A 21,266-nucleotide genomic window follows, 5' to 3' on the forward strand; every position below is an offset into this window, starting at 1 on the left:
TTTTATGATCATTGTAAACAATGATTTGGTGGGGAGAACCTTCTAAGAGATGCCTCCATTGTTCAAACGAATCTAGAATGGCGAGGAGCTCTTTGTCGTGAATCTCATAATTGATCTCTACAGATTCGAATTTGCGTGAATGGAAAGCAATTGGATGCAGCTTTCCGTCATCTCCAACCTGCGACAAGATAGTTCCTTGTGCAAAATCAGACGCATCGGCCTCGATGATTAAGGGTTTTCTAGGTCAGCTTGAAGTAGAATAGGAGCAGAAGTGAATGCTCTCTTTAGGTTTTCAAAAGCTTTGGCCGCATTCGAACTCCATGTGAACGACTTGTTCTTTCGTGTAAGCTCCGTGAGAGACATCACGATGTTCGAGTAGTTCTTGATAAATTTGCAGTAAAAATTTGCAAATCCTAAGAAACACTGAACATCACGCACTAGGCAAGGTGTTTCCCAATTTAGAACTGTCTGCACCTTGAAGGGATCCATAGATATACCTTGTTGTGAAACCACATATCGTAGAAGCTCCACGTGGTTTTGATCAAAGCTACATTTCTCGAGATTGCCATAGAGCCCGTATTCTCGTAAGCATTGAAGGACTTGGCGGACATGTGTGTCATGCTCTTCTTGACTTTTTGAGTAGATCAAGATGTCATCAAGATATACTATGGTAAATGAATCCAAGAAGTCGCGAAAAATATCATTCGCCATGTGTTGAAAATCTGCGGACGCATTTGTGAGACCAAAAGGCATAACTGTACTTGAAATGTCCGTATCGAGTACGGAATGCTATCTTCCATTCGTCTCCTGGACGTATCCGAACAAGGTTATATGTGCCTCGAAGGTCTAGTTTTGTGAAAACTTTAGTTCCACAAAGACGCTCTAGTAAACTCGATATCAAGGGTAGAGCATATCTATTTCTAACTATCATTTTGTTTAAACCTCGATAATCTACGACCAATCGTAATGACCCATCTTTCTTCTTGACAAAGAATATGGGTGCACCAGCAGGGCTTTTAGAATGTGGAAGGAATCCATTTGCTAGGTGCTCATCTATATACTCTCGAAGGGCCTTAGTTCAGAAGGTGATAGATTATATATTTGGCCCCATGGTGGCTCTTTCCCAGGTTGTAGATCGATCGGACAATCATAAGGACGATGGCCTGGAAGAGAACTAGCTTTAGTTTTGTTGAAGATGTCTTCAAAATTCAAGTACTTAGTAGGGAGGTGAGTACATGCCCCTTGTGAACTAGAGGATGGATTTGTCGTTACTGCGAAAACAAAAATTTCATTTTTCCGCCCGTCTTCTCATAAGTTTTGTAGAGATATGAGCGAGATGGTGTGAGTTTTGAATCTTGGTTGGTAGTAACAAAGCTGATGGACTCAGGTTTCTGCTGGAAATAATTGATTGTTGGATTTCTGCAGTCAATGTCAGGATTATGAAGCTCAAACCAAGGCAAACGAAGAATAACAGGATGCTCAGGGCTACTAATTATATTGAAGGAAATCACACAAGAAAAGCTCAACTTGTTTTAGTTTTAGACGAATGCCCTCGATGACGTGTTACATTGATCTCCATTGGACTTGGACCAGTTGATGGAATCATGTGTGAAGTTTGGGTAGTGCTCGTAGGTGTCGAGGCTACTACGGAAGCATATATTTGATCCGTTCTTGGTTGTGACATTAGTTGACGTTCTGAACGTCGCTCGAATAAACGATTGTCACATCGCACCGCACCGTTCTGAACGTCGCTGGAAGAGAATCTGGATCTTCGTAGAAAGTTAATAACAAATCGTTTCCATCATTTTGTAGTCCATGGCGAAACTGATCCATTAATGCTTCTTCATCCCATGGAATATCACAAGCTAGGAGGCGGAAATCTACGGCGTATGCGGAGGACAGACGATCCCCTTGACGCAGTCTTTGAATTTTATTGATCGCCGTTCTGACACTATCAGTGTCTCCAAAGTTTGCTTGAAATTCTTTAATAAAACCTTCAAAGTCTTGAAGGAGAGGAGATTTCTTTTCTAGCAGTGGTGCAAACCATGCTAATGTTGTTCCTGTTAAGAGGGTTCCTACTAGTCCAACTCGAGTTGTATCGGTTGGATATCTATTAGGATGCATATGAATTACTAGACACACCTTATTTAAAAATCCTTGAAATTGTGATCGATTACCATCGAACCTCCCAAGCAAACAAATCTTTGGTTCTTTGGGAAAGTTTTGTTGCATCAAAGCTTGTTGATGAAGAGACCGCAATGTTGTTTCGAGTTACAATACACGTGTTGATAACTCGTCATATTGTTGCGCCTTTTCTATGCTTAGTTGTTGTAAATCTCCAAGAAATCGTTGATTCTCTTGCTCTAGAGCCAAAAACTTATTTGTGAGATGCTCGAGCTCAGAGACGACTCGAACATACTCTTGCTTGCTATCGGTGACGATAACACTTGATAGGATTCTCAAGAAAGAGAGAGAGAGAGAGAGAGAGAGAGAGAGAGAGAGAGAACTGGCGAGAAAGAGAGAGAGAAAAAGAGAAGATATTCTGGTTCAGACTGTCAAGGCGTTAGCTTGACAAAAGAAGATTGAACAAGAGAGGAAAAGAAAGAGGGAACAATGGCTATATTTTTAATATAATAGGAAAACATATAAGAGCAAGAACTAGAATATATTTGCCAAAGACTGGTGTTGAACCAGAATGGTTCTAACAATACAATACGTCCTATTTATATAGGAGTAGTATGTGCCCCTTGGATGTTTTTAGGGTCATGATACCCTTTGGGATGTTGTAGGGTCATGATACCCTTTGGGATATTGAGGGGTCGTTGACACCCTTTGGGATATTGAAGGGTCAAGGCACCCTTTGGATATTCATAGGGTTACATTATCAATATTATAATATAGCAAATTATGATATTTTTACATAAAATATTTATAACCTAATGGCTAGAGTTGAGTGTTCCTCTTTAGGAGGTCACGGGTTCAAGTCATCCTAAACCTCATGGGGTTTCATTTACTCATGACATCTTGTATCCATTCTCATTCTAATTTAATACATTCATTCTTCTCTTATCATTTCATTCATCTCTTCTGGTGATCTCTTTTTATCGTTCTTCAGTAGCTCTATCCTCTATCTTGGTTCTCACACATAGAGCCTTTCCAAGAAGCCAACAATTTAGAGTCATTTCAATAAATTGCTCCTCCTTCACTATACAATCTCATTGTATTCAAACATTGGTGATGACAAAATTTCCTAAACCAACTCCAAGTTTCTTTGAAATCATTATCAAAAATATTCATTTCTACAACCAATCATCGAGCCTTGTTTGTAGACTGTAATACCTGATGGAGGCAATGCAATTAACAATCGATGAGATGAATAAATTCAAGCATAAAAACATTCCTCTAATTTAGGGTATCTCTAATTTAAGCCTAAAAATAGGTTCTAGGGGATCCTCTAAAACCTATTTTTCTTATATTTTCAACTTTGTTGAGCACATATTCATACCTCATCCTTCTTCTTTATCAAACTTCTAATGATTGATTAAATTATACCAAAACTTCTACCTTGTTGCGAAGACGAGATGATGGTTGTTCTATTAACTCCAAAATTTGTAGGTTTTCTTCATAATTCAAATGAGGTCGAAGACCTCGCTTGTGGATTGAATTCATCTTTGTAATGTTAATTAACTGATTTTAGATGGACTTAATTAGGAGGAAGGTTTTGACATGATTAAAACTTCAAATTCCATCAAAAAACACCAATTTAAGGAAGAAAAAGAAGGAGAAGGAGAAGGAGAAAGATGGAAAGAGGAGGAAGAAGACAATGGTCACCACCACCACCATAATGGACTGAGCGCATATTGGAAGAGAAGAAGCAAACGAAAGAATGAAAGAAGAAGAAAGCAGAACCACGAAAACAAAGAGGAGAGAAAGAAGAAGAACAAAAGGAACAAGAAGCTACAGTGTAATGCGTAAGGTGTGTAATGTGTAACATGAAATGTTAATGTTTGAGTGTGAGGAAGAGTGTGTACACATGCACATTTGGCTATTTGTGTGCATGTGTACAAATGTGAGAGACAAGGGTAAGTAGATGTAACTACCCCCATTTGGCTTTTTGTACTATATATAAACCCCCACCCATGGGGCATGAAAAGGAAAAATATAGTGAAGAAGTTACCCCTGAACTTGTGCTTGTCTCGATTTTGCCTCTCATTCTCTATGTGTATCTCTTTCTCTCTCTCTATCCTCTCACATTCGAACCCATCAACAATATTCCTCCTACCATAGCGATAAAGTTCAGAGTTTGAGGACTCCCGTGGTTTTTCCCTTTCCGTGTTTTCCACGTTTAATCTTGGCTCCACCCCCACCCATCAATTTATTCCTCCTACCATAGTGATCAAGTTCAGAGTTTGTGGACTCCCGTGGTTTTTCCCTTTTAGGTTTGTCTACGTTAAATTTTGTCTCTGGCTCCACCCCCCACCCATTAACAATATTCCTCCTACCATAGTGATAAAGTTAGGAGTTTGTGGACTCCCGTGGTTTTTCCCTTTCCGGGTTTTGCACATTAACTGTTGTGTCTCTGTACTTGTGTTTTCTACCATTTCAATCTTTGCACATGAAATTGAGGAAAATGATAAGAGGATGGGGTGTTATCAAACAAGGTGCCGTGGCCCATGGTGCTAATTTCATGCTTGGAAAAAAGTATTGCCCACAAATAAGACTTGCATTTGAGCTTTCCTTGTGTGGAAATATAGTCATAACTATATGCCAATATAAATATAGATGGAAGAAATACAAATGGGCTATTATCCTATCATTTAAAAGTCTATTATTGCACCATATAATCCTTGACCAACATATCAAGAAAAACAGACCACACAATACACTCATTGATGCTTGGTCACATTCCCTACAAAAATGATAGCTTTGTGAAGAGGATCTCATTATGTGGAACGATCGATGGCTTATCAACAAAGGATATGGCTTCCATCACACACTAAATATACACGGATAGACATTTAAAACTAATGTGACTCTTTCACCTAAATCTTGTTGGATATCCAATACTCATGGACATGAGATTCTATCATATAATGGTCACATTAGCGACAAGGCATGAATGCTGTGATGAATAAATTTGGTGGTTATGGATAATGATGCCAACACAATGGTGGTTGACTTTAGTATAGGAACATGAAATATTAAAGGTTTTTGCCTTTGTGAAATTTAAAAGCAAGGAAGGACCTACCGTTGTTGATATTATTAAAAAAACCTTCAAGCATAATGAGGTGTATAAACCTCAACAAAATTGGCCAAACTGGGGCGTTGCGAGAATCGAACTCGCGTCCTCTCGCACCCAAAGCGAGAATCATACCACTAGACCAAACGCCCATTGATGATAATGTGATAATGATTTTGTTTAATATTTATGTCTTTATACATCACTTTACTCTAAACTCCTTTCTACGTATTAATTTCAAAAGAGCCCCTTTTCTACGTTCTACATTTATTGCATACATTGATAGAGATTTATATAAATCCTATTTTACATTACAGCTTGATGAACAACCAATAATACATCTAGGCTATGTAAGATTTAGTTTTGGCTGAGTAAGGACCTTACAGTTTGGTAAGGTTAAGTTTTACACATTTTAAGACATACTAGAACCTTGCTAATGATTAGACAATGTAAGAAATAGTGAGTATTTCCTTCCGATTGAAATGTGCAAGAAAAGAATTTATTTGTCATTGCGTATTTAGGATTGATACACAAGATAAACCCAATCACTACTCTCCAAATAAAGATATTTGCTTGAAATTCTAGAACTTACACTATAGGATATTCCCCCACCCACGGTGAGTTTTGATTACATGCCAAATTTCATTCAACCTTGAAGTGATCCCATGGAGTAACAATGCCAAATAAATATTAGCGGTTACTTGAAAATTTGAGCTCTTCCTTGTAAACACCAATCTAAGCACTATTGCTCTTCTATCCACATATTTAAGTGGCCCTACCTTAATGATAGAGTTTGCAACTTCAATCAATTAAACGTACATGTTGGTGTAATGCACAGTAAACATATTGCATCATGTAACTAGGAGTTACGTTTCACTTTACGAGATGGGAATACCCACTTGGATAAAGAAAGGACTTCTTGCCAATACCTTATCAATGATTAAGGGTATGTAGAGCAGGGAACTTTACGGGGATTAGTTCGCATCTCTTGAATTAGAGAATCAACGTCTTCTTGGAGATCTACAAAAGGTTACAGTGGAGAAGCAACAACAACAAGGGGAGTTTACGCGACGGGTGCAAGAACTAGAGATAACAATCGTAATTTTACAGCAACAAAGGGGCGGAGATCAAGGAATTATCAAGGAGCCCAAAATCAGCCTTCCCGTTAAATTTGATGGTTCGAGGGCGCATTTCCGAGTTTTCTTGAATCAAGTGCAATTCGTAATTCAAATGCATCCCACGTGTTATCCAAGAGACGCATCTCGAGTTGGGCTAGTGGGAACCTTATTGACTGGCATAGTGTTATTGTGGTTTGCTCCATTATTAGAAACAAATTCTACTCTACTCCATAATTTCGAAGAATTTGCCAAAGAATTTAAGGCTTGCTTTGGAGATACTGATGGGGCAAGAACCATGATCAACAAGATTCGTACACTACGTCAAGGTGATCAGCCAACATCAACATATGCAACCAATTTTTTGCTCATCGCAAGCGATAATTCTTGGGACGAACAAGCCCTAATTGAGTCGTTTCGTTCCGGTCTTCTTAGCGAATTAAATGACTTACTTCATACATTCCCCGAGGATCCACAATATCTTACTGAAGCTATTAGTCGACCAATACGGTGCGATAATCATCTTTTTGAGCGTCCATGTGAACGACAAAAAATAACAAGATCAAGATTGACACCAACTTATGCTCTGTCTCGATGATCATATCTCACACATCGGGGTGGAATTACGGCTTTGAGAATCAAAAGCAAATTCTCCTAGGACCATCAAAGCCTGAAGCAACAACAGTTTATGCCACTCGGCTTGAATCAAGCCTTGTGGATTTTATTCGGCAACGTATTCACTCTGATGATTTCGCTCAGGATGTCTTACCCCACATTAGGCCAGGCCATGCCTCTTGCTTGACTTTGCAAGGTTCATCTCAACACTATCAGGAATTCAAATGCCATGATGTCTTACTCTTTTACAACAATCTCCTTGTGAAAGTTCCTTGTGAAAGTTAGCGTGTGGAAGCATATGCCAAACCGGCTCTGCCAGATAGTAACAGTAAAGAGAATAAAGTTTAGTGGAAGCCTAACATAGATAATAAGCATACCCAAGAGAGAGAGAGAGAGAGAAACATAAAACTCTATTAAAAAGTAACACTTTGTAACTATGTACATAGAATGTGCTCGAGAGAGCACGTTTATACAAGTCCATAAAGGACTGACAAAAATACTGACGGGTACTTCGGCAAAGCATCGAATACAGGGTTCTTGGCGAGCTGTATGTTGCTTATGTTGTCACAATAAATCAAGATTGGGCTGAGCACCGCGATCAGGAGGTCTCACAGGAGTTGCCAAAGCTAGATGGCTTCATAGGTGGCAATGGTAGCACCCGGGTATTCAGCCTCAGTGCTCGACAGAGCCTCTCTTGGCTGCTTTTTGCTGCTCCATGGAACAACCGCCCTACCAAGAGAAAACATGTAACCGGAGGTGGATTCGCGATCTGAAGCATCACGAGCCTAGTCGGCATTCGTATATCTGACTAGCTTCCCAACGATACCATGTCGGTATAATAGTCCCCGGTCCTTCGTGCCGCTAACATACAAGAGTATCTAGTGTGCGCACTAAAGGTGCTCGACGGTCAGCTTTTGCATGAACTAGTTGATCACTCCGACTGGGTAATTGATGTTCGGTCGAGTGATTGGCAAGTATATGAGGCTTCCGACAATTAATCGGAACTGTTTCTCATCGCAAGCCGGACCGGAGTTGGGATAAAGCTTCAGGTTCCATTCTCGGGGTGTGGAGATCTCTCGACATTCCATCATGCCGAACTTGTATAGTATATTCAACACATAATGTCTTTGTGAGAGCAATATGCCATCGGGGGGTTCGGATTACCTCAATACCAAGAAAATAATGAAGGTCCCCCAGGTCCTTCGTTTCAAATGCGTCCGACAACTAGTACTTCACTCTGCCGATTTCATCTAGCCCGGGTTCAGTGATGACTAAATCATCAACATATAGCAGTATACAGACCGAACCATTCGGATGTTTCCGGATGTATAGTGATGAGTTGGACTTCGAGGCCGGAAACCCAATCTTATGCAACCGGTGCGTGATCTTCGCATTCAAAGCTCGGTGGGCTTGCTTCAGACCGTAAAACAACTTCTTGAGTCAAAATATTGCCGACTTGTTTATCTCCGATTGGAATCCAAGGGGTTGGATCATATAGACCCGTTCTTCGAGGCCACCTTGAAGAAAGACATTCTTCATGTCCATTTGGTGAAGACGCCATCCCCTTACCGCAACAACAACCAATACCACACGAACTCGTGAATCCCACAAATATAGTTTGTTAATTGGTGTTTTAGGAAATATATCCAATTTCCAAATAATCCACACACTTATTACATTGTGTTCCCCATCCTTATATGGTGATGAGAGAGTCTTCACAATCCATGCTTAAACTTTATGCTTTTCCTATCAATAGACTATATGCTTTATTTAACATCCTTTTTCTAAAGTGATCATGCTTTTTCTAATTTGTGAGTTTTTTATTGACTATAGTGTTCATGCACGCTATAGGTGCATGTGTAGCTTTTTGTTTTATCATGTGTTTTTGTAAAGTTTATCCTAGCGTGACCTTGAATTTTTATGTGGGACATCTACTTTTTAACATTAATGAAATGCTAGTGAAATGGTATGACATTACATTATTAACATGGAGGTGCAAGGTTCGAATCTAACCATGTGCATGTAATGGTTAGTTTGATATTTTCTTCTTTTTTCTTCATATTTATTTAATCGGTTATTTTATATTATTTTCATGTAGTGTACTAAATACACTACGACACTCGCCCCCTCTGAAACCATCAATCCTCCGGCATGTGCCGAAGTTGTCGGTGATTGTTCGCCTTCTGCGTCCGATCTCCGCCTGGTTGGTTTCGTCACTAGTCGTTTTCGGTTGCCGGCTCCGTCTGTTCGCCGGTTTTCAGTTGCTTGCTCAACCCGGTTTCCGGTTACTGGCCCTCGAAATTCTTCCTTACTTTTAGTACGCTCCATTTCTCTCGCTATGTCGACTTTGTCTCTCCATTTCGAGCACAACCATTCTTTCCACCCAACCCATTTTCACCATCCGATCCACCATAGTCTTCGTTCACTCTTTGCATAGCCATGGCAGATTGTCGCAACTCCTCGTGCTCTTCTTGAGCATAACCATTCATGTCTTGTCAAATTTGCTTAGCCCGCTTGGTCCTTCTTATCCGTGGTAGTGCCTTTACTTGGCCTTCAATCTAAGCACTATTGCTCTTCTATCCACATATTTAAGTGGCCCTACCTTAATGATAGAGTTTGCAACTTCAATCAATTAAACGTACATGTTGGTGTAATGCACAGTAAACATATTGCATCATGTAACTAGGAGTTACGTTTCTCTTTACGAGATGGGAATACCCACTTGGATAAAGAAAGGACTTCTTGCCAATACCTTATCAATGATTAAGGGTATGTAGAGCAGGGAACTTTACGAGGATTAGTTCTATTGAGGATTGACCTTTACACCACCCCTTAATTATAATACTCAATCAAATGTTGTAGAAGAATACACAAGAATTCTCCTTGCAAACACATGTCTTGCTACAACGAAAATTGATAAACCATCAACCTCGCTTGCTTGGTGATTAGTTTTCTCTCTACACCATCTTATTATCCTTTGATCACCTTGGATTGAATCACACAACCCGATGATAGATGGAAAATTTAGTCCATTATGCTCTCATCAACATGTTGTCAGTTTGTAACTAATTCCTCTCATCTAGGAGTCGATGCCCTTCCTTATATAGGCCTAGTATGAGAAACTTCAATGTCTACTCCAATGTTCATTCTTGCTCCAACCACAACTTTTACTCCAAGAGTTCGCTCTGTCCCGTTTCGGTTACAACATCCAATTTGTTAGCTAACTCTATTTTTCATCACACTAGTTCGGCCATGACATTTATTACTCTAGTGACGAAGAGTGCATATGTGTCTATCCTTGATTCCATGAGGGTCGATGTTTACACGTGGTATTGACCACTCCCTATAATCATCCTACTTTTATTACGAGTGTAGTTACGTCATATTGAGTTGTTGTGGGTTACTTCACGTTAGAAAGAGGGAGAGGATTGAAGACATTCAACTCTACGACTCCTAAGGGATATACTATTCTACACCGAGACTCTGTAGTGTGGCAACCTCCAGTTGACAATCTCTTGAGTCCTTTTGGCTACCAAGGTACAACCCTCATATGTCCGCCATTGTATAGGACACCAATGGGCATGTGGGCCCATCTCTCACCATTGGTAGGGGATGGTTGGGCGAACGTACACTCTTTCTAACCTTCTCTTGAATGATTATTTTCATCTTTTACTTATGTAGAATAAAAAATCGGTTAAATGTGCCATTCCAAACATTCAATTTAATACAGTCATTCTTCTCTTATCATTTCATTCCTCTCTTCTTGTGATCTCGTTATATCTTTCTTCTATCACTCTTTCTTCTGTCTTGGTTCTGACCGTTTGATTCGAATTCCTCTCTCTCCGTTATCCTCCTCTATAAACATCACGAAACCATGGCTGCCATTAATTCAAAAGAATATCTCACCCTTGTTGTTGAAATGGAGAAACTTAAATCCAAGTTCGCATCTCTTGAATTAGAGAATCAACGTCTTCTTGGAGATCTACAAAACGTTATTGTGGAGAAGCAACAACAACAAGAGGAGTTTACGCGACGAGTGCAAGAACTAGAGACAACAATCGTAATTTTACAGCATCAAAGGGGCGGAGGCCAAAGAATTATCAAGGAGCCCAAAATCAGCCTTCCCGTTAAATTTGATAGTTCGAGGGCGCATTTCCTAGTTTTCTTGAATCAAATGCAGTTCGTAATTCAAATGCATCCCACGTGTTATCCAAGAGATGCATCTCGAGTTGGGCTAGTGGGAACCTTATTGACTGGCATAGTGTTATTCTGGTTTGCTCCATTATTAGAAACAAATTCTCTTCTACTCCATAATTTCGAAGAATTTGTCAAAGAGTTTAAGCCTTGCTTTGGAGATACCGATGGGGCAAGAACCACGATCAACAAGATTTGTACACTACGTCAAGGTGATCAGCCAACATCAACATATGCAACCAATTTTTGGCTCATCGCAAGCGATATTTCTTAATACGAACAAGCCCTAATTGAGCAGTTTCGTTCCGGTGTTCTTAGCAATGTAAATGAAGGACTTTTACATTCCCCGAGGATCCACAATATCTTACTGAAGCTATTAGTCGAGCAATACGGTGCGATAATCGTCTTTTTGAGCGACAACAAATAACAAGATCAAGATTCACACCAACTTCTGCTCTGTCTCGATGATCATATCTCACACTTCGGGGTGGAATTCCGGCTTTGAGAATCAAAAGCAAATTCTCCTAGGACCATCAAAGCCTGAAGCAACAACAGTTTATGCCACTCCGCTTGAATCAAGCCTTGTGGATATTATTCGGCAACGTCTTCACTCTGATGATTTCGCTCAGGATGTCTTACCCCACATTAGGCCAGGCCATGCATCTTGCTTGACTTTGCAAGGCTCATCTCAACACTATCAGGAATTCAAATGCCATGATGTCTTACTCTTTTACAACAATCTCCTTGTGAAAGTTCCTTGTGAAAGTTAGCGTGTGGAAGCATATGCCAAACCGGCTCTGCCAGATAGTAACAGTAAAGAGAAGAAAGTTTAATGGAAACTTAACATAGAGAATAAGCATACCCAAGAGAGAGAGAGAGAGAAACATAAAACTCTATTAAAAAGTAACACTTTGTAACTATGTACATAGAATGTGCTCGAGAGAGCACTTTTATACAAGTCCATAAAGGACTGACAAAAATACTGACGGGTACTTCGTCCAAGCATCGAATAAAGGGTTCTTGGTGAGCTGTATGCTGCTTACGTTGTCACAATAAATCAAGATTGGGCTGAGCACCGCGATCAGGAGGTCTCACAAGAGTTGCCAAAGCCAGATGGCTTCACTGGTGGCAATGGTAGCACCCGGGTATTCAGCCTCAGTGCTCGACAGAGCCAGTCTTGGCTGCTTTTTGCTGCTCCGCGCAACAACCGCCCTACTAAGAGAAAACATGTAACCGGAGGTGGATTCGCGATCCGAAGCATGACGAGCCCAGTCGGCATTGGTATATCTGACTATCTTCCCAGCGATACTATGTCGGTATAATAGTCCCCGGTCCTTCGTGCCGCTAACATACAAGAGTATCCAGTGTGCGCACTAAAGGTGCTCGAAGGTCAGCTTTTGCATGAACTGGTTGATCACTCCGACCGGGTAATTGATGTTCAGTCGAGTGATTGGCAAGTATATGAGGCTTCCGACAATTGGTCGGAATTGTTTCTCATCGCAAGCCGGACCGGAGTCGGGATAAAGCTTCAGGTTCCAGTCTAGGGGTGTGGAGATCTGTCGACATTCCGTCATGCCGAACTTGTACAGTATATTCAACACATACTGTCTTTGTGAGAGCAATATGCCATCGGGGGGTTCGGATAACCTCAATACCAAGAAAATAATGAAGGTCCCCCAGGTCCTTCGTTTCAAATGCGTCCGACAACTAGTACTTCATTCTGCCGATTTCATCTAGCTCGGCCCCAGTGATGACTAAATCATCAACATATAGCAAGATACAGACCGAACCATTCGGACGTTTCCGGATGAATAGTGATGAGTTTAACTTTGAGGCCGCAAACCCCATCTTACGCAACCGGTGCGTGATCTTCGCATTCCAAGCTCGGTGGGCTTGCTTCAGACCGTAAAACAACTTCTTGAGTCAAAATACTGCCGACTTGTTCATCTCCGATTGGAATCCGAGGGGTTGGATCATATAGACCCGTTCTTCGAGGCCACCTTGAAGAAAGACATTCTTCATGTCCATTTGGTGAAGACGTCATCCCCTTACCGCAACAATAACCAATACCACACGAATTGTCGTCATCGTCACTACTGGAGCAAAGGTCTCATCGTAGTTGATTCCGTCGGTCTATGCGTATCCCTTTGCCACTAACCAGGCCTTGCACCGGTGGACCGGCGTAACTTCCTGTTACCAGGTTTGAGGCCCTTCTTGGCCGATTCAGAATTCCTTTCTAAAGATCCGCCTTCTTCCTTTCCGGGGTAAGATTTGTTCAGGTCCAACCCTTTAGTGCTGGTATTGTATTTCAGAATCTTCTTCTTCCCCTTCTCTTTGCGCGTGAATCGTGTCCTCGGTTTCTTGTGCGGGGAGAGCACGACAAATTCTCCACTACTCGTCGGTTCTTCATCCGACTGGTCATCCCGACTCAGCCACTTAGCCAGAATGAGATCAGACTCTCATCTAGAGTACCGAATCCTTCATCTTCTTCTTGAACCCCTCTAGATTAACTAGCTTCATGCTCCGGAATCGGGTCTTCGTTGGGACTTGGAGTCGGTAGGGAGTACCGTTATGCCGACTCATCAAACTTGACATCTCAACTTACTCGTACCTATTTAGTCTGGGGGTTATAACACTTATACCCCTTCTGCTCATGCAAGTAACCCAGTAGGATGCACTTCTCCGACATCGGATCTAGCTTCTTACGCTTCTCATCCGGTACATGCACATATGCTATGCTACCAAAGATCCAAAGGTGTGTCAAATTCGGCTTCTGCCCGAAATACAACTCATGTGCCGACACCTCGTCCTGGATCCGGTTTTGGATGTAGAACCGCCTCAGCCTAGTACAATGTTTGCTCCCATCTCCTGTCTCTGTGGTCTCACGTTAGTTCTCGAACACAACCGCCGAAGTCTCTAGAATTAATGGGTAGGAATCGTCGGTATTATCGTCCTCCGTCGTTTCACCCATAGCCACCTTCTCGGCTATCTCTCCATCGTCTGCATCATCTTTGACCTTTGTTTTCTCTCTGTCACCTTCCGTCTCTTCGGTCTCACGTTGCCTTCCAGATGCAACTGACGGAGTCTCTAGAATTAGTGATGGGAAATTCTCGATATGGTCATCCGACATTGATTCATCCATAGCCACCTCTGATTCGATGTAATGTTTTGTGGCGACCTCCTTAATCAGGTCCGCCTCGCACTCTTTATCTCCATCAATTATGAAAGCATCTATTATGCTTACCTCTTTCTCATACGATGTCTTGAACACTCGTATCCCGAAATCTTCTTCTACACTTGAAGTGGTGTTCATCACTCTCAACTTATCAGCCTTATCCTTCGCCGTCGTTCTTTCGCAAGACAAGAGGGTAGCTTGTTCTACACCCTCTCTCGTGGTTCCTTCGTATTGTATTTCGGCCTTCATGTCGGCTACATCGTTTGTCCTCCATCGACCATCCTTCATGAGCCATGTGGTTGTTGACAAGATTCTCATCTTCCTCTCATCATGTCTCCCACATACCCTTCCGACTTCGGCCCAATCCTCGGTAAGACCGTTCGCACCATCATCATCTTCAAGCTCGATCCCGATGTCCATCTTTTCTTTCCGATCAATCGATCTTACAAACATTAGGACTTTATCCTCCCCCACCAATTGTTGTTCCCACTGCGAGAGTCGAGCAAAACGATGCTCGAATTCTAGGAATGCTTCCGTTGCACTTCGGTGGGTCTTCTTCGATGCCACCCATTCATCGAACGCTCGCCGATCTCGTCCCTTCAATCTCTCGTAGTCATATGCCTCTCGTAAAGCTTCTTCAAAGGTCCCCCATGTTGGGTTTTGTTGCCGTATCTTGTAGATTCTCTCTTGTAACCCATCTGTGGCTACCCGGTTGAAGGATATCACTTGCAATCCTTCCGGTAGCCCACATCGCATCATCTCTACCTTGTATTCACCTAGATAGCGTGACACATCATTTATGTTGAATTGCCCGTTTCTTTGCACAAACCACTCTATTTCCGACTTCATCTCCGACATCGCACGTTGCTCTTGTTGCATCCGCTCCATTATCATCATCATTATGGTCATCGCCTCTTGTTGATTCTCCATCTCCTTGCCACCCGCTTTCACGTCGGGTTCACCAAATGTGTCGTGCCTTTCAGTGCCAAATCGTTGCATGAGTCGGGTGGGAACCGCTGGGGTTTTGGACTAGGAAGAGGAAGAATTTGAGACAAGTTTATCGCTATGGATAGATTATTAGAAAGACAGATAGAAATTTCGTGAATCCCAAGAGTGTATTGTATTCCATTAATCAATATTTAGATAAGAATATGTATTAAGATTGAAAGAAAGAGATTAAAAAGAACTTGTGAATCCCACAAGTATAGATTATGTCGTGAATCCTATGAATATAGTTTGTTAATTGGTGTTTTAGGAAATATATCCAATTTCCAAATAATCCACACACTTATTACATTGTGCTCCCCATCCTTATATGGTGATGAGAGAGTCTTCACAATCCATGCTTAAACTTTATGCTTTTCCTATCAATAGACTATATGCTTTATTTAACATGCTTTTTCTAAAGTGAACATGCTTTTCCTAATATGTGCGTTTTTTATTGACTATAGTGATGATGCACACTACATGTGCATGTGTAGCCTTTTCTTTTATCATGCGTTTTTCTAAAGTTTATCCTAGCTTGAACTTACGTTTTTCTGTGGGACATCTACTTTTTAACACTAATGAAATGCTAGTGAAATGGTAAGACATTACATTATTAACATGGAGGTGCAAGGTTCGAATCTTGCCCTATGCATGTAATTCTTATTTTGATATTTTCTTCTCCGAATCTTGAACCGAATCAGCTTCCTCCGATTCATTCCAGGTTTTGTCCGAGTTGGTAGTCTCCAACTCGTCTTCCGTTTTTAGGCCCTTCACCACATCAGATCACGTCCGTGTCTTGTCCTTCTTCCGGTTGGCTAGACTGTCCTGCTTAACTCTGCCACCGCCGCCGCTTCCTCCCACATGTTCGGATGTGGTGACTCCTTCGGTCGGCTCGGGTTCCTTTATCTCCACATCTCCCCCGTTTGTTCTTTCTTCCTATCTGGCTCCTTGTCCGGTGCCATCCATTCCAGCTCCTGCTCTTGCCCTCAAGTGTGGCACATTGAGATGAGAAATGCCGAGCATCTCTGAAAAATGCTGCGACTTTTATGATCTGAGCGGCTTGGTGAAGATGTGGGCTACCTACTGATCTGTGTGACCATATCAAAATTCAACATCACCGCTCAGAACCCGCTCACGCGCATAGTGATACTGCACTTCTATGTGCTTCGTCCGTGCATAGAGTACAGGGTTCTTGGCGAGATGTAGGTTTCTTATGTTGTCACCATAAATCAAGATTGGGCTCGGCACCTCGATCAGGAGGTCTCATAGGAGTCACCGAAGCCAGATGGCTTCACAGGTGGCAATAGTAGCGCTCGGGTATTCAGGCTCAGTGCTCAACAGACCCACTATTGGCTACTTTTTGTTGGTAGTAACAAAGCTGATGGACTCAGGTTTCTGCTGGAAATAATTGATTGTTGGATTTCTGCAGTCAATGTCAGGATTATGAAGCTCAAACCAAGGCAAACGAAGGATAACAGGATGCTCAGGGCTACTAATTATATTGAAGGAAATCACACCAGAAAAGCTCAACTTGTTTTAGTTTTAGACGAACGCCCTCGATGACGTGTTACATTGATCTCCATTGGACTTGGACCAGTTGATGGAATCATGTGTGAAGTTTGGGTAGTGCTCGTAGGTGTCTAGGCTACTACTGAAGCATATATTTGATCTGTTCTTGGTTGTGACATTAGTTGACGTTCTGAACGTCGCTCGAATAAACGATTGTCACATCGCACCGCACCGTTCTGAACGTCGCTGGAAGAGAATCTGGATCTTCGTAGAAAGTTAATAACAAATCGTTTCCATCATTTTGTAGTCCATGGCGAAACTGATCCATTAATGCTTCTTCATCCCATGGAATATCACAAGCTAGGAGGCGGAAATCTACGGCGTATGCGGAGGACAGACGATCCCCTTGACGCAGTCTTTGAATTTTATTGATCGCCGTTCTGACACTATCAGTGTCTCCAAAGTTTGCTTGAAATTCTTTAATAAAACCTTCAAAGTCTTGAAGGAGAGGAGATTTCTTTTCTAGCAGTGGTGCAAACCATGCTAATGTTGTTCCTGTTAAGAGGGTTCCTACTAGTCCAACGCGAGTTGTATCGGTTGGATATCTATAAGGATGCATATGAATTACTAGACGCACCTTATTTAAAAATCCTTGAAATTGTGATCGATTACCATCGAACCTCCCAAGCAAACAAATCTTTGGTTCTTTGGGAAAGTTTTGTTGCATCAAAGCTTGTTGATGAAGAGACCGCAATGTTGTTTCGAGTTACAATACACGTGTTGAGAACTCGTCATATTGTTGCGCCTTTTCTATGCTTAGTTGTTGTAAATCTCCAAGAAATCGTTGATTCTCTTGCTCTAGAGCCAAAAACTTATTTGTGAGATGCTCGAGCTCAGAGACGACTCGAACATACTCTTGCTTGCTATCGGTGACGATAACACTTGATAGGATTCTCAAGAAAGAGAGAGAGAGAGAGAGAGAGAGAGAGAGAGAGAGAGAGAGAGAGAGAGAGAACTGGCGAGAAAGAGAGAGAGAAAAAGAGAAGATATTCTGGTTCAGACTGTCAAGGCATTAGCTTGACAAAAGTAGATTGAACAAGAGAGGAAAAGAAAGAGGGAACAATGGCTATATTTTTAATATAATAGGAAAATATATAAGAGCAAGAACTAGAATATATTTGCCAAAGACTGGTGTTGAACCAGAATGGTTCTAACAATACAATATGTCCTATTTATATAGGAGTAGTATGTGCCCCTTGGATGTTTGTAGGGTCATGATACCCTTTGGGATAGGGTCATGATACCCTTTGGGATATTGAGGGGTCGTTGACACCCTTTGGGATATTGAAGGGTCAAGGCACTCTTTGGATATTCATAGGGTTACATTATCAATATTATAATATACCAAATTATGATATTTTTACATTAAATATATATAACCTCATGGCTAGAGTTGAGTGTTCCTCTTTAAGAGGTCACGGGTTCAAGTCATCCTAAACCTCATGGGGTTTCATTTACTCATGACATCTTGTATCCATTCTCATTCTAATTTAATACATTCATTCTTCTCTTATCATTTCATTCATCTTGTAGCTCTATCCTCTGTCTTGGTTCTCACACATAGAGCCTTTCCAAGAAGCCAACAATTTAGAGCCATTTCAATAAATTGCTCCTCCTTCACTATACAATCTCATTGTATTCAAACATTGGTGATGACAAAATTTCCTAAACCAACTCCAAGTTTCTTTGAAATCATTATCAAAAATATTCATTTCTACAACCAATCATCGAGCCTTGTTTGTAGACTGTAATACCTGATGGAGGCAATGCAATTAACAATCGATGAGATGAATAAATTCAAGCATAAAAACATTCCTCTAATTTAGGGTATCTCTAATTTAAGCATAAAAATAGGTTCTAGGGGATCCTCTAAAACCTATTTTTATTATATTTTCAACTTTGTTGAGCACATATTCATACCTCATCCTTCTTCTTTATCAAACTTCTAATGATTGATTAAATTATACCAAAACTTCTACCTTGTTGCGAAGACGAGATGATGGTTGTTCTATTAACTCCAAAATTTGTAGGTTTTCTTCATAATTCAAATGAGGTCGAAGACCTCGCTTGTGGGTTGAATTCATCTTTGTAATGTTAATTAACTGATTTTAGATTGACTTAATTAGGAGGAAGGTTTTGACATGATTAAAACTTCAAATTCCATCAAAAAACACCAATTTAAGGAAGAAAAAGAAGGAGAAGGAGAAGGAGAAAGATGGAAAGAGGAGGAAGAAGACAATGGTCACCACCACCACCATAATGGACTGAGCGCATATTGGAAGAGAAGAAGCAAACGAAAGAATGAAAGAAGAAGAAAGCAGAACCACGAAAACAAAGAGGAGAAAAAGAAGAAGAACAAAAGGAACAAGAAGCTACGGTGTAATGCGTAAGGTGTGTAATGTGTAACATGAAATGTTAATGTTTGAGTGTGAGGAAGAGTGTGTACACATGCACATTTGGCTATTTGTGTGCATGTGTACAAATGTGAGAGACAAGGGTAAGTAGATGTAACTACCCCCATTTGGCTTTTTGTACTATATATAAACCCCCACCCATGGGGCATGAAAAGGAAAAATATAGTGAAGTTACCCCTGAACTTGTGCTTGTCTCGATTTTGCCGCTCATTCTCTATGTGTATCTCTTTCTCTTTCTCTATCATCTCACATTCGAACCCATCAACAATATTCCTCCTACCATAGCGATAAAGTTCAGAGTTTGAGGACTCCCGTGGTTTTTCCCTTTCCGTGTTTTCCACGTTTAATCTTGGCTCCACCCCCACCCATCAATTTATTCCTCCTACCATAGTGATCAAGTTCAGAGTTTGTGGACTCCCGTGGTTTTTCCCTTTTAGGTTTGTCTACGTTAAATTTTGTCTCTGGCTCCACCCCCCACCCATTAACAATATTCCTCCTACCATAGTGATAAAGTTAGGAGTTTGTGGACTCCCGTGGTTTTTCCCTTTCCGGGTTTTGCACATTAACTGTTGTGTCTCTGTACTTGTGTTTTCTACCATTTCAATCTTTGCACATGAAATTGAGGAAAATGATAAGAGGATGGGGTGTTATCAAACAAGGTGCCGTGGCCCATGGTGCTAATTTCATGCTTGGAAAAAAGTATTGCCCACAAATAAGACTTGCATTTGAGCTTTCCTTGTGTGGAAATATAGTCATAACTATATGCCAATATAAATATAGATGGAAGAAATACAAATGGGCTATTATCCTATCATTTAAAAGTCTATTATTGCACCATATAATCCTTGACCAACATATCAAGAAAAACAGACCACACAATACACTCATTGATGCTTGGTCACATTCCCTACAAAAATGATAGCTTTGTGAAGAGGATCTCATTATGTGGAACGATCGATGGCTTATCAACAAAGGATATGGCTTCCATCACACACTAAATATACACGGATAGACATTTAAAACTAATGTGACTCTTTCACCTAAATCTTGTTGGATATCCAATACTCATGGACATGAGATTCTATCATATAATGGTCACATTAGCGACAAGGCATGAATGCTGTGATGAATAAATTTGGTGGTTATGGATAATGATGCCAACACAATGGTGGTTGACTTTAGTATAGGAACATGAAATATTAAAGGTTTTTGCCTTTGTGAAATTTAAAAGCAAGGAAGGACCTACCGTTGTTGATATTATTAAAAAAACCTTCAAGCATAATGAGGTGTATAAACCTCAACAAAATTGGCCAAACTGGGGCGTTGCGAGAATCGAACTCGCGTCCTCTCGCACCCAAAGCGAGAATCATACCACTAGACCAAACGCCCATTGATGATAATGTGATAATGATTTTGTTTAATATTTATGTCTTTATACATCACTTTACTCTAAACTCCTTTCTACGTATTAATTTCAAAAGAGCCCCTTTTCTACGTTCTACATTTATTGCATACATTGATAGAGATTTATATAAATCCTATTTTACATTACAGCTTGATGAACAACCAATAATACATCTAGGCTATGTAAGATTTAGTTTTGGCTGAGTAAGGACCTTACAGTTTGGTAAGGTTAAGTTTTACACATTTTAAGACATACTAGAACCTTGCTAATGATTAGACAATGTAAGAAATAGTGAGTATTTCCTTCCGATTGAAATGTGCAAGAAAAGAATTTATTTGTCATTGCGTATTTAGGATTGATACACAAGATAAACCCAATCACTACTCTCCAAATAAAGATATTTGCTTGAAATTCTAGAACTTACACTATAGGATATTCCCCCACCCACGGTGAGTTTTGATTACATGCCAAATTTCATTCAACCTTGAAGTGATCCCATGGAGTAACAATGCCAAATAAATATTAGCGGTTACTTGAAAATTTGAGCTCTTCC

General features: G+C 40.7%; 2 non-coding genes across 2 annotated transcripts; both read right to left on the reverse strand.

Annotated features, from left to right (window-relative positions):
* Positions 1-5,319: 5,319 nt before the first annotated feature.
* TRNAP-UGG (transfer RNA proline (anticodon UGG)) lies at positions 5,320-5,391 on the reverse strand. The gene has a single exon. It is a non-coding gene; the product is annotated as a tRNA-Pro (tRNA).
* A 15,234-nt stretch (positions 5,392-20,625) lies between these two features.
* Positions 20,626-20,697, reverse strand: TRNAP-UGG (transfer RNA proline (anticodon UGG)). Its single transcript has one exon. It is a non-coding gene; the product is annotated as a tRNA-Pro (tRNA).
* Positions 20,698-21,266: the final 569 nt, after the last annotated feature.

The sequence above is a fragment of the Azolla caroliniana genome, unplaced genomic scaffold (assembly GCF_043228905.1).
Source record: "Azolla caroliniana isolate FFs.n. ecotype wild unplaced genomic scaffold, voAzoCaro1.0.p SCAF_13, whole genome shotgun sequence".
NCBI lineage: Eukaryota > Viridiplantae > Streptophyta > Polypodiopsida > Salviniales > Salviniaceae > Azolla > Azolla caroliniana.